Raw genomic sequence first — 13,871 nt, forward strand, 5'->3', positions numbered from 1 at the left:
CAGTGAGAGTCAGTGTGTGTGGAACTGTACCCCAGTGATACTCACTGCTTTGGAACTGTACCCCAGTGAGAGTCAGTGTGTGTGGAACTGTACCCCAGTGATACTCACTGCTTTGGAACTGTACCCCAGTGAGAGTCATTGGCTGTGGAATTGTACCCCAGTGAGAGTCAGTGTGTGTAGAACTGTACCCCAGTGAGAGTCAGTGTGTGTGGAACTGTACCCCAGTGAGAGTCAGTGTCTGTGGAACTGTACCCCAGTAAGAATTAATGTCTATTGAACTGTACCCCAGTGAGAGTCAGTGTCTGTGGAACTGTACCCCGTGAGAGTCAGTGTGTGTGGAACTGTACCTCAGTGAGAGAGAGAGAGTCAGTGGAACTCTACCCCAGTGAAAGTCACTGCCTATGGAACAATACTCCAGTGTGACTCGGATGTGTGGAACTGTACTCCAGTGAGAGTCAGTGTCTCTGGAAATGTGCCCCACTGATACTCATTGCTTTGGAACTGTACCCCAGTGAGATTCAGTGTCTGTGGAACTGTACCCCAGTGAGATTCAGTGTCTGTGGAACTGTACCCCAGTGAGAGTACTGTCTATGGATCTGTACCCCAGTGAGAGTCAGTGTCCGTGGAACTGTACCCCAGTGAGATTCAGTGTCTGTGGAACTGTACCCCAGTGAGAGTACTGTCTATGGATCTGTATCCCAGTGAGAGTCAGTGTCCGTGGAACTGCACCCCGTGAGAGTCACTGTCTATGGATCTATGCCCCAGTGAGAGTCAGTGTCCATGGAACTGTACCTCATGAGAGTCAGTGCCTGTGTAACTGTAGTCCAGTGAGATTCATGTCTGTGGAACTATATTCCAGTGAGAGTCATTGTCTGTGGAACTGTACCCCAGTGAGAGTCACTGCCTGTGTAACTGTACTCCAGTGAGATTCATGGCTGTGGAACTATATTCCAGTGAGAGTCAGTGTCTCTGGAAATGTGCCCCACTGATACTCACTGCTTTGGAACTGTACCCCATGAGAGTCAGTGTCTGGTGAACTGTACCCCAATGGCAGTCCGTGTCTGTAGAACTGTACCCCACTGAGAGTACTGTCTATTGAACTGTACCGCAGTGAGAGTCACTGCCTGTGGAACTATATCCCAAGAAGTGTCAGTGTGTGTGGAAATGTACCCCAGTGAGAATCATTGTCTATGTCACTGCACCCCAGTGAGAGAGAGGGTCAATGGAACTGTACCCCAGTGAGAGTCAGTGTGTGTGGAATTGTACCCGTGAGAGCCACTGCCTGCGGAACTGTGTTCCAGTGAGATTCAGTGTCTGTGGAACTGTACCGCAGTGAAAGTCAGTGTCTGTAGAACTATACCCCAGTGAGAGTCAGTGTCTGTGGAACTGTCCCCAGGTGAGAATCAGTGTCTATATAACTGTACCCCAGTGAGAGTCACTGCCTGTGGAACTGTATCCCAGTAAGAGTCAGTGTCTATGGAACTGTACCTCAGTGAGCGTCATTGAGTGTTGAACTGTACCCCAGTGAGAGAGAGGGTCAGTGGAACTCTACCCCAGTGAAAGTCAGTGTCAATGCAACTGTACCCCAGTGATAGTCGCTGTCTGTGGAACTGTACCCCAGTGAGAATTAGTGTCTGTGGAACTGTATTCCGCGTAGGGTCAGTGTCTATGGAACTGTACTCATATGCGTGTCAGTGTGTGTGGGACTGTACCCCAGTGAGAGTCAGTGTCTGTGAAACTGTACCTCAGTGACTGTCACTGCCTATGGAACTGTACCGCTGTGAGAGTCAGTATAAGTGGAACTGTACCCCAGTGTGAATTAGTGTCTGTGGAACTGTACCCCAGTGGGAGTTAGTGTCTGTGGAACTATACCCCAGTCAGGGTCACTATCTATGGAACTGTATGCCAGTGAGAGTCAGTGTCTGTTGATCTGTGCCACAGTGAGAGTCAGTGTGTGTGGAACTGTACCTTAGTGAGAGTCAGTGCCTATGGAACTGCGCCACAGTGACAGTCAGTGTGTGTGGATCTGTATCCAATTGAGTGTCAGTGTCTTTGGAACTGTACCCCAGTGAGAGTCACTGCCGATGGAACTGTACCCCAGTGAGAGTCAGTGTGTATGGAACCTTACCCCAGTGACAGTGAGTGTAAGTGGAACTCTACCCCAATGAGAGTCAGTGTGTGTGGAACTGTACACCAGTGTGAGTCAGTGCGTGTGGAGCTGTACCCGAATGAGAGTCAGTGTCTATGGAACTGTACCGCAGTGAGTGTCAGTGTCTGTGGAACTGTCCTCCATTGAAAGTCACTGTCTATGTAACTGTACCCCAGTTTCAGTCAGTGTCTTTGGAACTCTAGCCCAGTGAGAGTGAGTGTCTGTGGAAAAGTACCCCAGTGAGAGTCAGTGTCTATGGAACTGTGCCCCAGTGAGAGTCACTACCTGAGGGACTATATCCCAGTAGACTCAGTTTGTGTGGAACTGTACCCTGGTGAGAGTCATTGTCTATGTCACTGTACCCAGTGAGAGAATAGGTTAGTGGAACTCTACCCCAGCAAGAGTCAGTGTCTCTGGAAATGTACCCCACTGATACACACTGCTGATGGAACTGTTCTCCAGTGAGAGTCATAAAACATAGAACATAGAACAGTACAGCACAGTACAGGCCCTTCGGCCCACAATGTTGTGCCGAACCTTTAACCTACTCTAAGATCAAACTACCTACATGCCCTTCATTCTACTATCATCCATGTCCCTATCCAAGAGTCGCTAAAATGTCCCTAATGTATCTGTTTCTACTACCACCGCTGGCAGTGCATTCCACGCACCCACCACTCTCTGTGTAAAGAACCTACCTCTGACATCTCCCCGAAACCTTCCTCCAATCACCTTAAAATTATGCCCCCTGGTGATAGCCCTTTCCACCCTGGGAAAAAGTCTCTGGCTATCCACTCTATCTATGCCTCTCATGATATTGTACACCTCTATCAAGTCACCTCTCATCCTTCTTCTCTCCAATGAGAAAAGCCCTAGCTCCCTCAACCTTTCTTCATAAGACATGCCCTCCAGTCCAGGCAGCATCCTGGTAAATCTCCTCTGCACCCTCTCCAAAGCTTCCACATCCTTCTTATAATGAGGCAACCAGAACTGAACACAATATTCCAAGTGTGGTCGAACCAGGTCCTTATAGAGCTGCAGCATAACCTTGCGGCTCTTAAACTCAATCCCCCTGTTAATGAAAGCCAACACACCATACGCCTTCTTAACAACCCTATCCACTTGGGTGGCAACTTTGAGCGATCTATGGACATGGACCCCAAGATCCCTCTGTTCCTCCACACTACCAAGAATCCCGTCTTTAAGCCTGTATTCTGCATTCATATTCGACCTTCCAAAATGAATCACTTCACACTTTTCCAGGTTGAACTCCATCTGCCACTTCTCAGCCCAGCTCTGCATCCTGTCAATGTCCCGTTGCAACCTACAACAGCCCTCCACACTATCCACAACTCCAGCAACCTTTGTGTCATCGGCAAACTTACTAACCCAGCCTTCCACTTCCTCATCCAAGTCATTTATAAAATCACAAAGAGCAGAGGTCCCAGAACAGATCCCTGCGGAACACCACTGGTCACCGAGCTCCAACTGAATACTTTCCATCTACTACCACCCTCTGTCTTCTATGGGCCAGCCAATTCTGTCTCCAGACAGCCAACTTTCCCTGGATCCCATGCCTCCTTACTTTCTGAATGAGCCTACCATGGGGAACCTTATCAAACGCCTTGCTAAAATCCATATACACCACATCCACTGCTCTTCCTTCATCAATGTGTTTTGTCACATCTTCAAAGAATTCAATAAGGCTTGTGAGGCATGACCTGCCCTTCACAAAGCCATGCTGACTGTCTCTAATCAAACTATGCTTTTCCAAATAATCATAAATCCTGTCTCTCAGAATCCTCTCCAATAATTTGCCCACTACCGACGTAAGACTGACTGGTCTATAATTCCCAGTGTTATCCCTATTCCCTTTCTTGAACAAGGGAATAACATTTGCCACCCTCCAATCATCCGGTATGACTCCAGTGGACAGTGAGGACGCAAAGATCATCGCCAAAGGTGCGGCAATCTCTTCCCTCGCTTCCCGTAATATCCTTGGCTATATCCCGTCCGGCCCCGAGAACTTATCTATCCTCATGTCTTTCAAAATTTCCAGCACATCCTCCTTCTTAACATCAACCTGTTCGAGCATATCAGCCTGTTTCACGCTGTCCTCACAAACGACAAGGTCCCTCTCACTAGTGAATACTGAAGCAAAGTATTCATTAAGGACCTCCTCTACCTCCTCCGACTCCAGGCACAAGTTCCCTCCACTATCCCTGATCGGCCCTACCCTCACTCCGGCCATTCTCTTGTTCCTCACATAAGTGTAGAACGCCTTGGGATTTTCCTTAATCCTACCCGCCAAGACTTTTTCATGTCCCCTTCTAGCTCTCCTAAGACCATTCTTCAGTTCCTTCCTGGCTACCTTGTAACCGTCTAGAGCTCTGTCTGATCCTTGCTTCCTCAACCTTAAGTAAGCTTCCTTCTTCCTCTTGACTAGCTGTTCCACATCTCTTGTCATCCAAGGTTCCTTCACCCGACCATCCCTTCCTTGCCTCATCGGGACAAACCTATCCAGCAGTCACAGCAAGTGCTCCCTAAACAACCTCCACATTTCTGTCGTGCATTTCCCTGAGAACATCTGTTCCCAATTTAAGCTCCCCAGTTCCTGCCTAATAGCATTGTAATTCCCCCTCCCCCAATTAAATATTTTCCCATCATGTCTGCTCCTGTCCCTCTCCATGACTATAGTAAAGGTCAGGGAGTTGTGATCACTATCACCGAAATGCTCTCCCACCGAGTCAGTGAGTAATGAACCATACCCCAGTGACAGTGAGCGTAAGTGGAAATCTACCCCAGTGAGAGTCAGGGTGTGTGGAACTGTACCCAATTAAGAGTCAGTGTCTGTGAAACTCTACCCCAGTAAGAGTCAGTGTGTCTGGAAATGGACCCCACCAATACTCACTGCTATAGAACTGTACCCCAGTGAGAGTCATTATGTGTTTAACTGTACCCCAGTCAGGATCAGCGTCTGTGGAACCTTACCCCAGTGAGTGTTCGTGTCTTTTGATCTGTGCCGAGTGAGAGTCACTGTCTTTTGATGTCTGCCCCAATGAGTCTTCGCGTCTGTGGAACTGGGCCACAGTGAGGGTCACTGTCTATGGAACTTTACCCCAGTGAGAGTCATTGTCTGTTGATCCCTGCCACAGTGACAGTCAGTGTGTGTGGAGCTGTACCTGAATGAGAGACTGTGTCTATGGAACTGTACCGCAGTGAGCGTCAGTGTCTGTGGAACTGTATTCTGTTGAGAGTCAGTGTCTATGGAAATGTACCCCAGTGAGAGTCAGTGTGTGTGGAACTGTACCCAAATGAGAGTCAGTGTGTGTGGAACTGTACCCCAGTGAGAGTCAGTGTGTGTGGAACTGTACCCCAGTGAGAGTCAGTGTCTGTAGAACTGTACCCCAGTGAGAGTCAGTGTGTGTGGAACTGTACCCCAGTGAGAGTCAGTGTCTGGATTACTATAGCCCAGTGAGAGTACTATCTATGGATCTGTATCCCAGTAAGAGTCACTGCCTGTGGAACTGTTCCCCAGTGATAATCAGTGTCTATGGTACTGTACCCCAGTGAGAGTCACTGCCTGTGGAACTGTACCTCAGTGATAATCAGTGTCTATGGTACTGTACCCCAGTGAGAGTCACTGCCTGTGGAACTGTACCCCAGTGAGAGTCACTGCCTGTGGAACAGTACCCCAGTGATAATCAGTGTCTATGGTACTGTACCCCAGTGAGAGTCACTGCCTGTGGAACTGTACCTCAGTGAGAGTCATTGTGTATGGAACTGTACCCCAGTGAGAGACAGGGTCAGTGGAACTCTACACGAGTGAGAGTCAGTGTCTATGCAACTGTACCCCAGTGAGAGTCACTGCCTATGGAACTTTACTCCAGTGAGAGTCAGTGTGTGTGGAACTCTACCGCAGTCAGTGTCACTGCCTATGGAGCTATACTCCAGTGTGAGTCAATGTGTGTGGTACTGTACCCCAGTGAGAGTCAGTGTGTGTGGTACTGTACCCCAGTGAGAGTCAGTGTGTGTGGTACTGTACCCCAGTGAGAGTCAGTGTCTGTTGATCTCTGCCCCAGTGAGAGTCAGTGTGTCTGGAAATGTACCCCACTGAAACTCACTGCTGTGGAACTGTACCCCAGTGAGTTTTATTTAGTTCATTCATGGGATGTGGGGGTCACTGGCCAGGCCAGCATTTATTGCCCATCCCTAATTGCCCTTGAGGAGGTGGTGGTGAGCTGCCTTCTTCAACCGCTGCAGTCCATTTGGGGTAGGTATACCCACACTGCTGTTAGGAAGGGAGTTCCAGGATTTTGACCCAGTGACAGTGAAGGAACGGCGATATAGTTCCAAGTCAGGATGGTGTGTGACTTGGAGGGGAACTTGCAGGTGGTGGTGTTCCCATGTATTTGCTGCCCTTGTCCTTCTAGTTGGTAGAGGTTGCGGGTTTGGAAGGTGCTGTCTAAGGAGCCTTGGTGCATGGCTGCAGTGCATCTTGTAGATGGTACACACTGCTGCCACTTTGCGTCAGTGGTGGAGGAAGTGAATGTTTGTAGATGGGGTGCCAATCAAGCGGGCTGCTTTGTCCTGGATGGTGTCGAGCTTCTTGAGTGTTGTTGGAGCTGCACCCATCCAGGCAAGTGGACAGTATTCTTTCACACTCCTGACTTGTGCCTTGCAGATGGTGGACAGGCTTTGGGGAGTCAGGAGGTGAGTTACTCGCCACAGGATTCCTAGCCTCTGACCTGCTCTTGTAGCCAAGGAATTTATATGGCTACTCCAGTTCAGTTTTTAGTCAATGGCAGCCCCTAGGATGTTGATAGTGGGGGATTCAGCGATGGTAATGCTGTTGAATGTCAAGGGGAGATGGGTAGATTCTCTCTTGTTGGAGATGCTCATTGCCTGACACTTGAGTGGCGCGAATGTTACTTGCCACTTATCAGCCCAAGCCTGGATATTGTCCTGGTCTTGCTGCATTTCTACACAGACTGCTTCAGTATCTGAGGAGGCATGAATGGTGCTGAACATTGTGCAATCATCAGCGAACATCCCCACTTCTGACCTTATGATTGAAGGAAGGTCATTGATGAAGCAGCTGAAGATGGTTGGGCCTAGGACACTACCCTGAGGAACTCCTGCAGTGATGTCCTGGAGCTCAGATGATTGACCTCCAACAACCACAACCATGTTCCTTTGCGCTAGGTATGACTCCAGCCAGCAGAGTGTTTTCTCCCTGATTCCCATTGACCTCAGTTTTGCTAGGGCTCCTTGATGCCATACTCGGTCAAATGCTGCCTTCATGTCAAGGACAGTCACTCTCACCTCACCTCTTCAGTTCAGCCCTTTTGTTCATGATGAGGTGGCCCTGGCGGAACCCAAACTGAGCGTCACTGAGCAGGTTATTGCTAAGCAAGTGCCGCTTGATGACACTGTTGATGACACCTTCCATCACTTTACTGATGATTGAGAGTAGGCTGATGGGGCGGTAATTGGCTGGGTTGGATTTGTCCTGCTTTTTGTGTACAGGGCATACCTGGGAAATTTTCCACATTGCAGGGTAGATGCCAGTGTTGTAGCTGTACTGGAACAGCTTGGCTAGGGGCACGGCAAGTTCTGTAGCACAGGTCTTCAGTACTATTACCGGAATATTGTCAGGGTCCATCACCTTTGCAGTATCCAATGCCTTCAGTCGTTTCTTGATATCACGCAGAGTGAATCGAATTGGCTGAAGTCTGGCATCTGTGATGCTGGGGATTTCAGGAGAAGGCAGAGTTGGATCATCAACTCGGCACTTCCGGCTGAAGATTGTTGCAAATGCTTCAGCCTTATCTTTTGCACTGATGTGCTGGGCTCCCCCATCATTGAGGATGGGGATATTTGTGGAGCCACCTCCTCCAGTTAGTTGTTTAATTGTCCACCACCATTCACGGCTGGATGTGGCAGGACTGCAGAGCTTAGATCTGATCCGTTGGTTATGGGATTGCTTAGCTCTGTCTATCGCATGCTGCTTACACAGTTAGGCACGCAGATAGTCCTGTGTTGTAGCTTCACCAGGTTGACACTTCATTTTGAGACATGCCTGGTGCTGCTCCTGGCATGCCCTCCTGCACTCTTCATTGAACCAGGGTTGGTCTCCTGGCTTGATGGTAATGGTAGAGTGGGGGATATGCCGGGTCATGAGGTTACAGATTGTGGTTGAGTACAATTCTGCTGCTGCTGATGGCCCACAGCGCCTCATGGATGCCCAGTTTTATATTGCTAGATCTGTTCGAAATCTATCCCATTTAGCACGGTGATAGTGCCACACAACACGAGTGTCAATGTTTGTGGTACTGTACTCCAGTGAGAGTCAGTGTCTGTGGATCTGTACCCCAGTTAGAGTCACTGCCAATGGAACTATACCCCAGTGAGAATCAGTGTGTAATGAACCATACCCCAGTGACAGTCTGTGGAAGCGGAACTGTACCCCAGTGAGAGTCACTGTCTGCGGAACTGTACCGCAGTGAGAGTCAGTGTCTGTGGAGCTGCACAACACTGAGTCACTGCCTATGCAACTGTACCCCAGTGAGAGTCAGCGTCTGTGGAACTGTATTTCATGTAGGGTCAGTGTCTATGGAACTCTACTCATGTGAGTGTCAGTGTGTGAGGAACGGTACCCCAGTGAGAGTCAGTGGGTGTGGAACTGTATTTCATGTAGGGTCTGTGTCTATGGAACTCTACTCATGTGAGTGTCAGTGTGTGAGGAACGGTACCCCAGTGAGAGTCAGTGGGTGTGGAACTGTATTTCATGTAGGGTCAGTGTCTATGGAACTCTACTCATGTGAGTGTCAGCGTGTGTGGAACTATACCCCAGTGAGATTCAATGTCTGTGGAAATGTACCCCTGTGAGAGTCAGTGGGTGTGGAACTGTACCGCAGTGAGAGCCACTGCATATGGAACTGTACCCCAGTGAGTGTCAGTGCCTGTGGAACTGTACCCCGGTGAGAGTCAGTGTGTATGGAACTGTACCCCAGTGAGGGTCACTGTCATGGAACTGTACCCCAGTGAAAGTCAGTGTCTGTTGATCTGTGCGACAGTGAGAGTCATCATGTGTGGAGCTGTACCCAAATGAGAGTCAGTGTGTGTGGAACTGTACCACAGTGAGAGTCAGTGTCTATGGAACTGTCCTCCATTGAGATTCACTGTCTATGGAACTGTACCCAAGTGACAATCAGTGTTTGAGGAACTCTAGCCCAGTGAGAGTGAGTGTCAGTGGAAAAGTACCCCAATGAGAGTCACTGCCTCTGTAACTGTACCCCAGTGAGAGTCAGTGTGTGTGGAAATGTATCCCAGTGAGAGTCAGTGTGTGTGGAACTGTACCCCAGTGAGAGTCAGTGTGTGTGGAATTATATCCCAGTCAGAGACAGGGTCAGTGGAACTGTACCCCAGTGAGAGTCAGGATGTGTGGAACTGTACCCCTGTGAGGGTCAATGTGTGTGGAGCTGTACCCCTGTGACAGTCAGTGTGTGTGGAGCTGTACCCCAGTGAGAGTCAGTGTGTGTGGAACTGTACCCCAGTGAGAGTCAGTGTGTGTGGAGCTGTACCCCAGCAAGAGTCAGTGTCTATGGAACTGTACCCCAGTGAGAGTCAGTGTCTATGGAACTGTACCCCAGTGAGAGTCAGTGTGTTTGGAGCTGTACCCCAGTGAGAGTCAGTGTCGATGGAACTGTACCCCAGTGAGAGTCAGTGTGTGTGGAACCCCTACCCCAGTGAGAGTCAGTGTCTATGGAACTGTACCCCAGTGAGAGTCAGTGTGTGTGGAGCTTTACCCCAGTGAGAGTCAGTGTGTGTGGAGCTGTACCCCAGCAAGAGTCAGTGTCTATGGAACTGTACCCCAGTGAGAGTCAGTGTCTATGGAACTGTACCCCAGTGAGAGTCAGTGTGTTTGGAGCTGTACCCCAGTGAGAGTCAGTGTCGATGGAACTGTACCCCAGTGAGAGTCAGTGTGTGTGGAACTGTGCCCCAGTGAGAGTCAGTGTGTGTGGAACCCCTACCCCAGTGAGAGTCAGTGTCTATGGAACTGTACCGCAGTGAGAGTCAGTGTGTGTGGAGCTGTATCCCAGTGAGAGTCAGTGTGTGTGGAGCTGTACCCCAGTGAGCGTCAGTGTCTATGGAACTGTACCCCAGTGAGAGTCAGTGTCTAAGGAGCTGTATCCCAGTGAGAGTCAGTGTCTATGGAACTGTACCCCAGTGAGAGTCAGTGTGTGTGGAGCTGTATCCCAGTGAGAGTCAGTGTGTGTGGAGCTGTATCCCAGTGAGAGTCAGTGTGTGTGGAGCTGCAACCCAGTGAGAGTCAGTGTCTATGGAACTGTACCCCAGTGAGAGTCAGTGTGTGTGGAGCTCTACCCCAGTGAGAGTCAGTGTCTATGGAACTGTGCCCCAGTGAGAGTCAGTGTGTGTGGAACCCCTACCCCAGTGAGAGTCAGTGTCTATGGAACTGTACCCCAGTGAGAGTCAGTGTGTGTGGAGCTGTATCCCAGTGAGAGTCAGTGTGTGTGGAGCTGTACCCCAGTGAGTGTCAGTGTCTATGGAACTGTACCCCAATGAGAGTCAGTGTGTGTGGAGCTGTACCCCAGTGAGTGTCAGTGTCTATGGAACTGTACCCCAGTGAGAGTCAGTGTGTGTGGAGCTGTATCCCAGTGAGAGTCAGTGTGTGTGGAGCTGTACCCCAGTGAGAGTCAGTGTGTGTGGAGCTGTACCCCAGTGAGAGTCAGTGTGTGTGGAGCTGTACCCCAGTGAGAGTCAGTGTCTATGGAACTGTACCCCAGTGAGAGTCAGTGTCTATGGAACTGTACCCCAGTGAGAGACAGTGTGTGTGGAGCTGTACCCCAGTGAGTGTCAGTGTCTATGGAACTGTACCCCAATGAGAGTCAGTGTGTGTGGAGCTGTACCCCAGTGAGAGTCAGTGTCTATGGAACTGTACCCCAGTGAGAGTCAGTGTGTGTGGAGCTGTATCCCAGTGAGAGTCAGTGTGTGTGGAGCTGTACCCCAGTGAGAGTCAGTGTGTGTGGAGCTGTACCCCAGTGAGAGTCAGTGTCTATGGAACTGTACCCCAGTGAGAGTCAGTGTCTATGGAACTGTACCCCAGTGAGAGTCAGTGTGTGTGGAGCTGTACCCCAGTGAGAGTCAGTGTCTATGGAACTGTACCCCAGTGAGAGTCAGTGTCTATGGAACTGTTCCCCAGTGAGAGTCAGTGTCTATGGAACTGTTCCCCAGTGAGAGTCAGTGTCCATGGAACTGTACCCCAGTGAGAGTCAGTGTCTATGGAACTGTACCCCAGTGAGAGTCAGTGTGTGTGGAGCTGTATCCCAGTGAGAGTCAGTGTGTGTGGAGCTGTACCCCAGTGAGAGTCAGTGTCTATGGAACTGTACCCCAGTGAGAGTCAGTGTCTATGGAACTGTACCCCAGTGAGAGTCAGTGTGTGTGGAACTGTACCCCAGTGAGAGTCAGTGTCTATGGAACTGTACCCCAGTGAGAGTCAGTGTCTATGGAACTGTTCCCCAGTGAGAGTCAGTGTCTATGGAACTGTTCCCCAGTGAGAGTCAGTGTGTATGGAACTGTACCCCAGTGAGAGTCAGTGTGTATGGAACTGTACCCCAGTGAGAGTCAGTGTCTATGGAACTGTCCCCCAGTGAGAGTCAGTGTCTACGGAACTGTTCCCCAGTGAGAGTCAGTGTCTGTGGAACTGTACCCCAGTGAGAGTCAGTGTCTATGGAACTGTACCCCAGTGAGAGTCAGTGTCTATGGAACTGTACCCCAGTGAGAGTCAGTGTGTTTGGAGCTGTACCCCAGTGAGAGTCAGTGTCGATGGAACTGTACCCCAGTGAGAGTCAGTGTGTGTGGAACTGTGCCCCAGTGAGAGTCAGTGTGTGTGGAACCCCTACCCCAGTGAGAGTCAGTGTCTATGGAACTGTACCCCAGTGAGAGTCAGTGTGTGTGGAGCTGTATCCCAGTGAGAGTCAGTGTGTGTGGAGCTGTACCCCAGTGAGCGTCAGTGTCTATGGAACTGTACCCCAGTGAGAGTCAGTGTCTAAGGAGCTGTATCCCAGTGAGAGTCAGTGTCTATGGAACTGTACCCCAGTGAGAGTCAGTGTGTGTGGAGCTGTATCCCAGTGAGAGTCAGTGTGTGTGGAGCTGTATCCCAGTGAGAGTCAGTGTGTGTGGAGCTGTACCCCAGTGAGAGTCAGTGTCTATGGAACTGTACCCCAGTGAGAGTCAGTGTGTGTGGAGCTCTACCCCAGTGAGAGTCAGTGTCTATGGAACTGTACCCCAGTGAGAGTCAGTGTCTATGGAACTGTACCCCAGTGAGTGTCAGTGTGTGTGGAGCTGTATCCCAGTGAGAGTCAGTGTGTGTGGAGCTGTACCTCAGTGAGAGTCAGTGTGTGTGGAGCTGTACCCCAGTGAGTGTCAGTGTCTATGGAACTGTACCCCAATGAGAGTCAGTGTGTGTGGAGCTGTACCCCAGTGAGAGTCAGTGTCTATGGAACTGTACCCCAGTGAGAGTCAGTGTGTGTGGAGCTGTATCCCAGTGAGAGTCAGTGTGTGTGGAGCTGTACCCCAGTGAGAGTCAGTGTGTGTGGAGCTGTACCCCAGTGAGAGTCAGTGTGTGTGGAGCTGTACCCCAGTGAGAGTCAGTGTCTATGGAACTGTACCCCAGTGAGAGTCAGTGTCTATGGAACTGTACCCCAGTGAGAGACAGTGTGTGTGGAGCTGTACCCCAGTGAGAGTCAGTGTCTATGGAACTGTACCCCAGTGAGAGTCAGTGTCTATGGAACTGTTCCCCAGTGAGAGTCAGTGTCTATGGAACTGTTCCCCAGTGAGAGTCAGTGTCTATGGAACTGTACCCCAGTGAGAGTCAGTGTCTATGGAACTGTACCCCAGTGAGAGTCAGTGTGTGTGGAGCTGTATCCCAGTGAGAGTCAGTGTGTGTGGAGCTGTACCCCAGTGAGAGTCAGTGTCTATGGAACTGTACCCCAGTGAGAGTCAGTGTCTATGGAACTGTACCCCAGTGAGAGTCAGTGTGTGTGGAACTGTACCCCAGTGAGAGTCAGTGTCTATGGAACTGTACCCCAGTGAGAGTCAGTGTCTATGGAACTGTTCCCCAGTGAGAGTCAGTGTCTATGGAACTGTTCCCCAGTGAGAGTCAGTGTGTATGGAACTGTACCCCAGTGAGAGTCAGTGTGTATGGAACTGTACCCCAGTGAGAGTCAGTGTCTATGGAACTGTCCCCCAGTGAGAGTCAGTGTCTACGGAACTGTTCCCCAGTGAGAGTCAGTGTCTGTGGAACTGTACCCCAGTGAGAGTCAGTGTCTATGGAACTGTACCCCAGTGAGAGTCAGTGTCTATGGAACTGTTCCCCAGTGAGAGTCAGTGTCTATGGAACTGTACCGCAGTGAGAGTCAGTGTCTATGGAACTGTACCCCAGCGAGAGTCAGTGTGTGTGGAGCTGTACCCATTGAGAGTCAGTGTGTGTGGAGCTGTACCCCAGTGAGAGTCAGTGTGTGTGAAGCTGTACCCCAGTGAGAGTCAGTGTGTGTGGAGCTGTACCCCAGTGCGAGTCAGTGTCTATGGAACTGTACCCCAGTGAGAGTCAGTGTCTATGGAACTGTACCCCAGTGAGAGTCAGTGTGTGTGGAGCTGTACCCCAGTGCGAGTCAGTGTCTATGGAACTGTTCCCCAG

At 50.2% G+C, this 13,871-nt stretch overlaps 1 protein-coding gene across 1 annotated transcript in view; it reads left to right on the top strand.

Moving 5' to 3' along the window:
* The window catches only part of LOC137361469 (docking protein 4-like), a gene marked incomplete at its 3' end in the record, with an annotated part of 169,139 nt that overhangs the window by 36,116 nt on the left and 119,152 nt on the right, over positions 1-13,871 (top strand). The gene's annotated exons all lie outside the window — the stretch shown is intronic.

This window comes from Heterodontus francisci, unplaced genomic scaffold (genome assembly GCF_036365525.1).
Source record: "Heterodontus francisci isolate sHetFra1 unplaced genomic scaffold, sHetFra1.hap1 HAP1_SCAFFOLD_971, whole genome shotgun sequence".
Lineage (NCBI taxonomy): Eukaryota > Metazoa > Chordata > Chondrichthyes > Heterodontiformes > Heterodontidae > Heterodontus > Heterodontus francisci.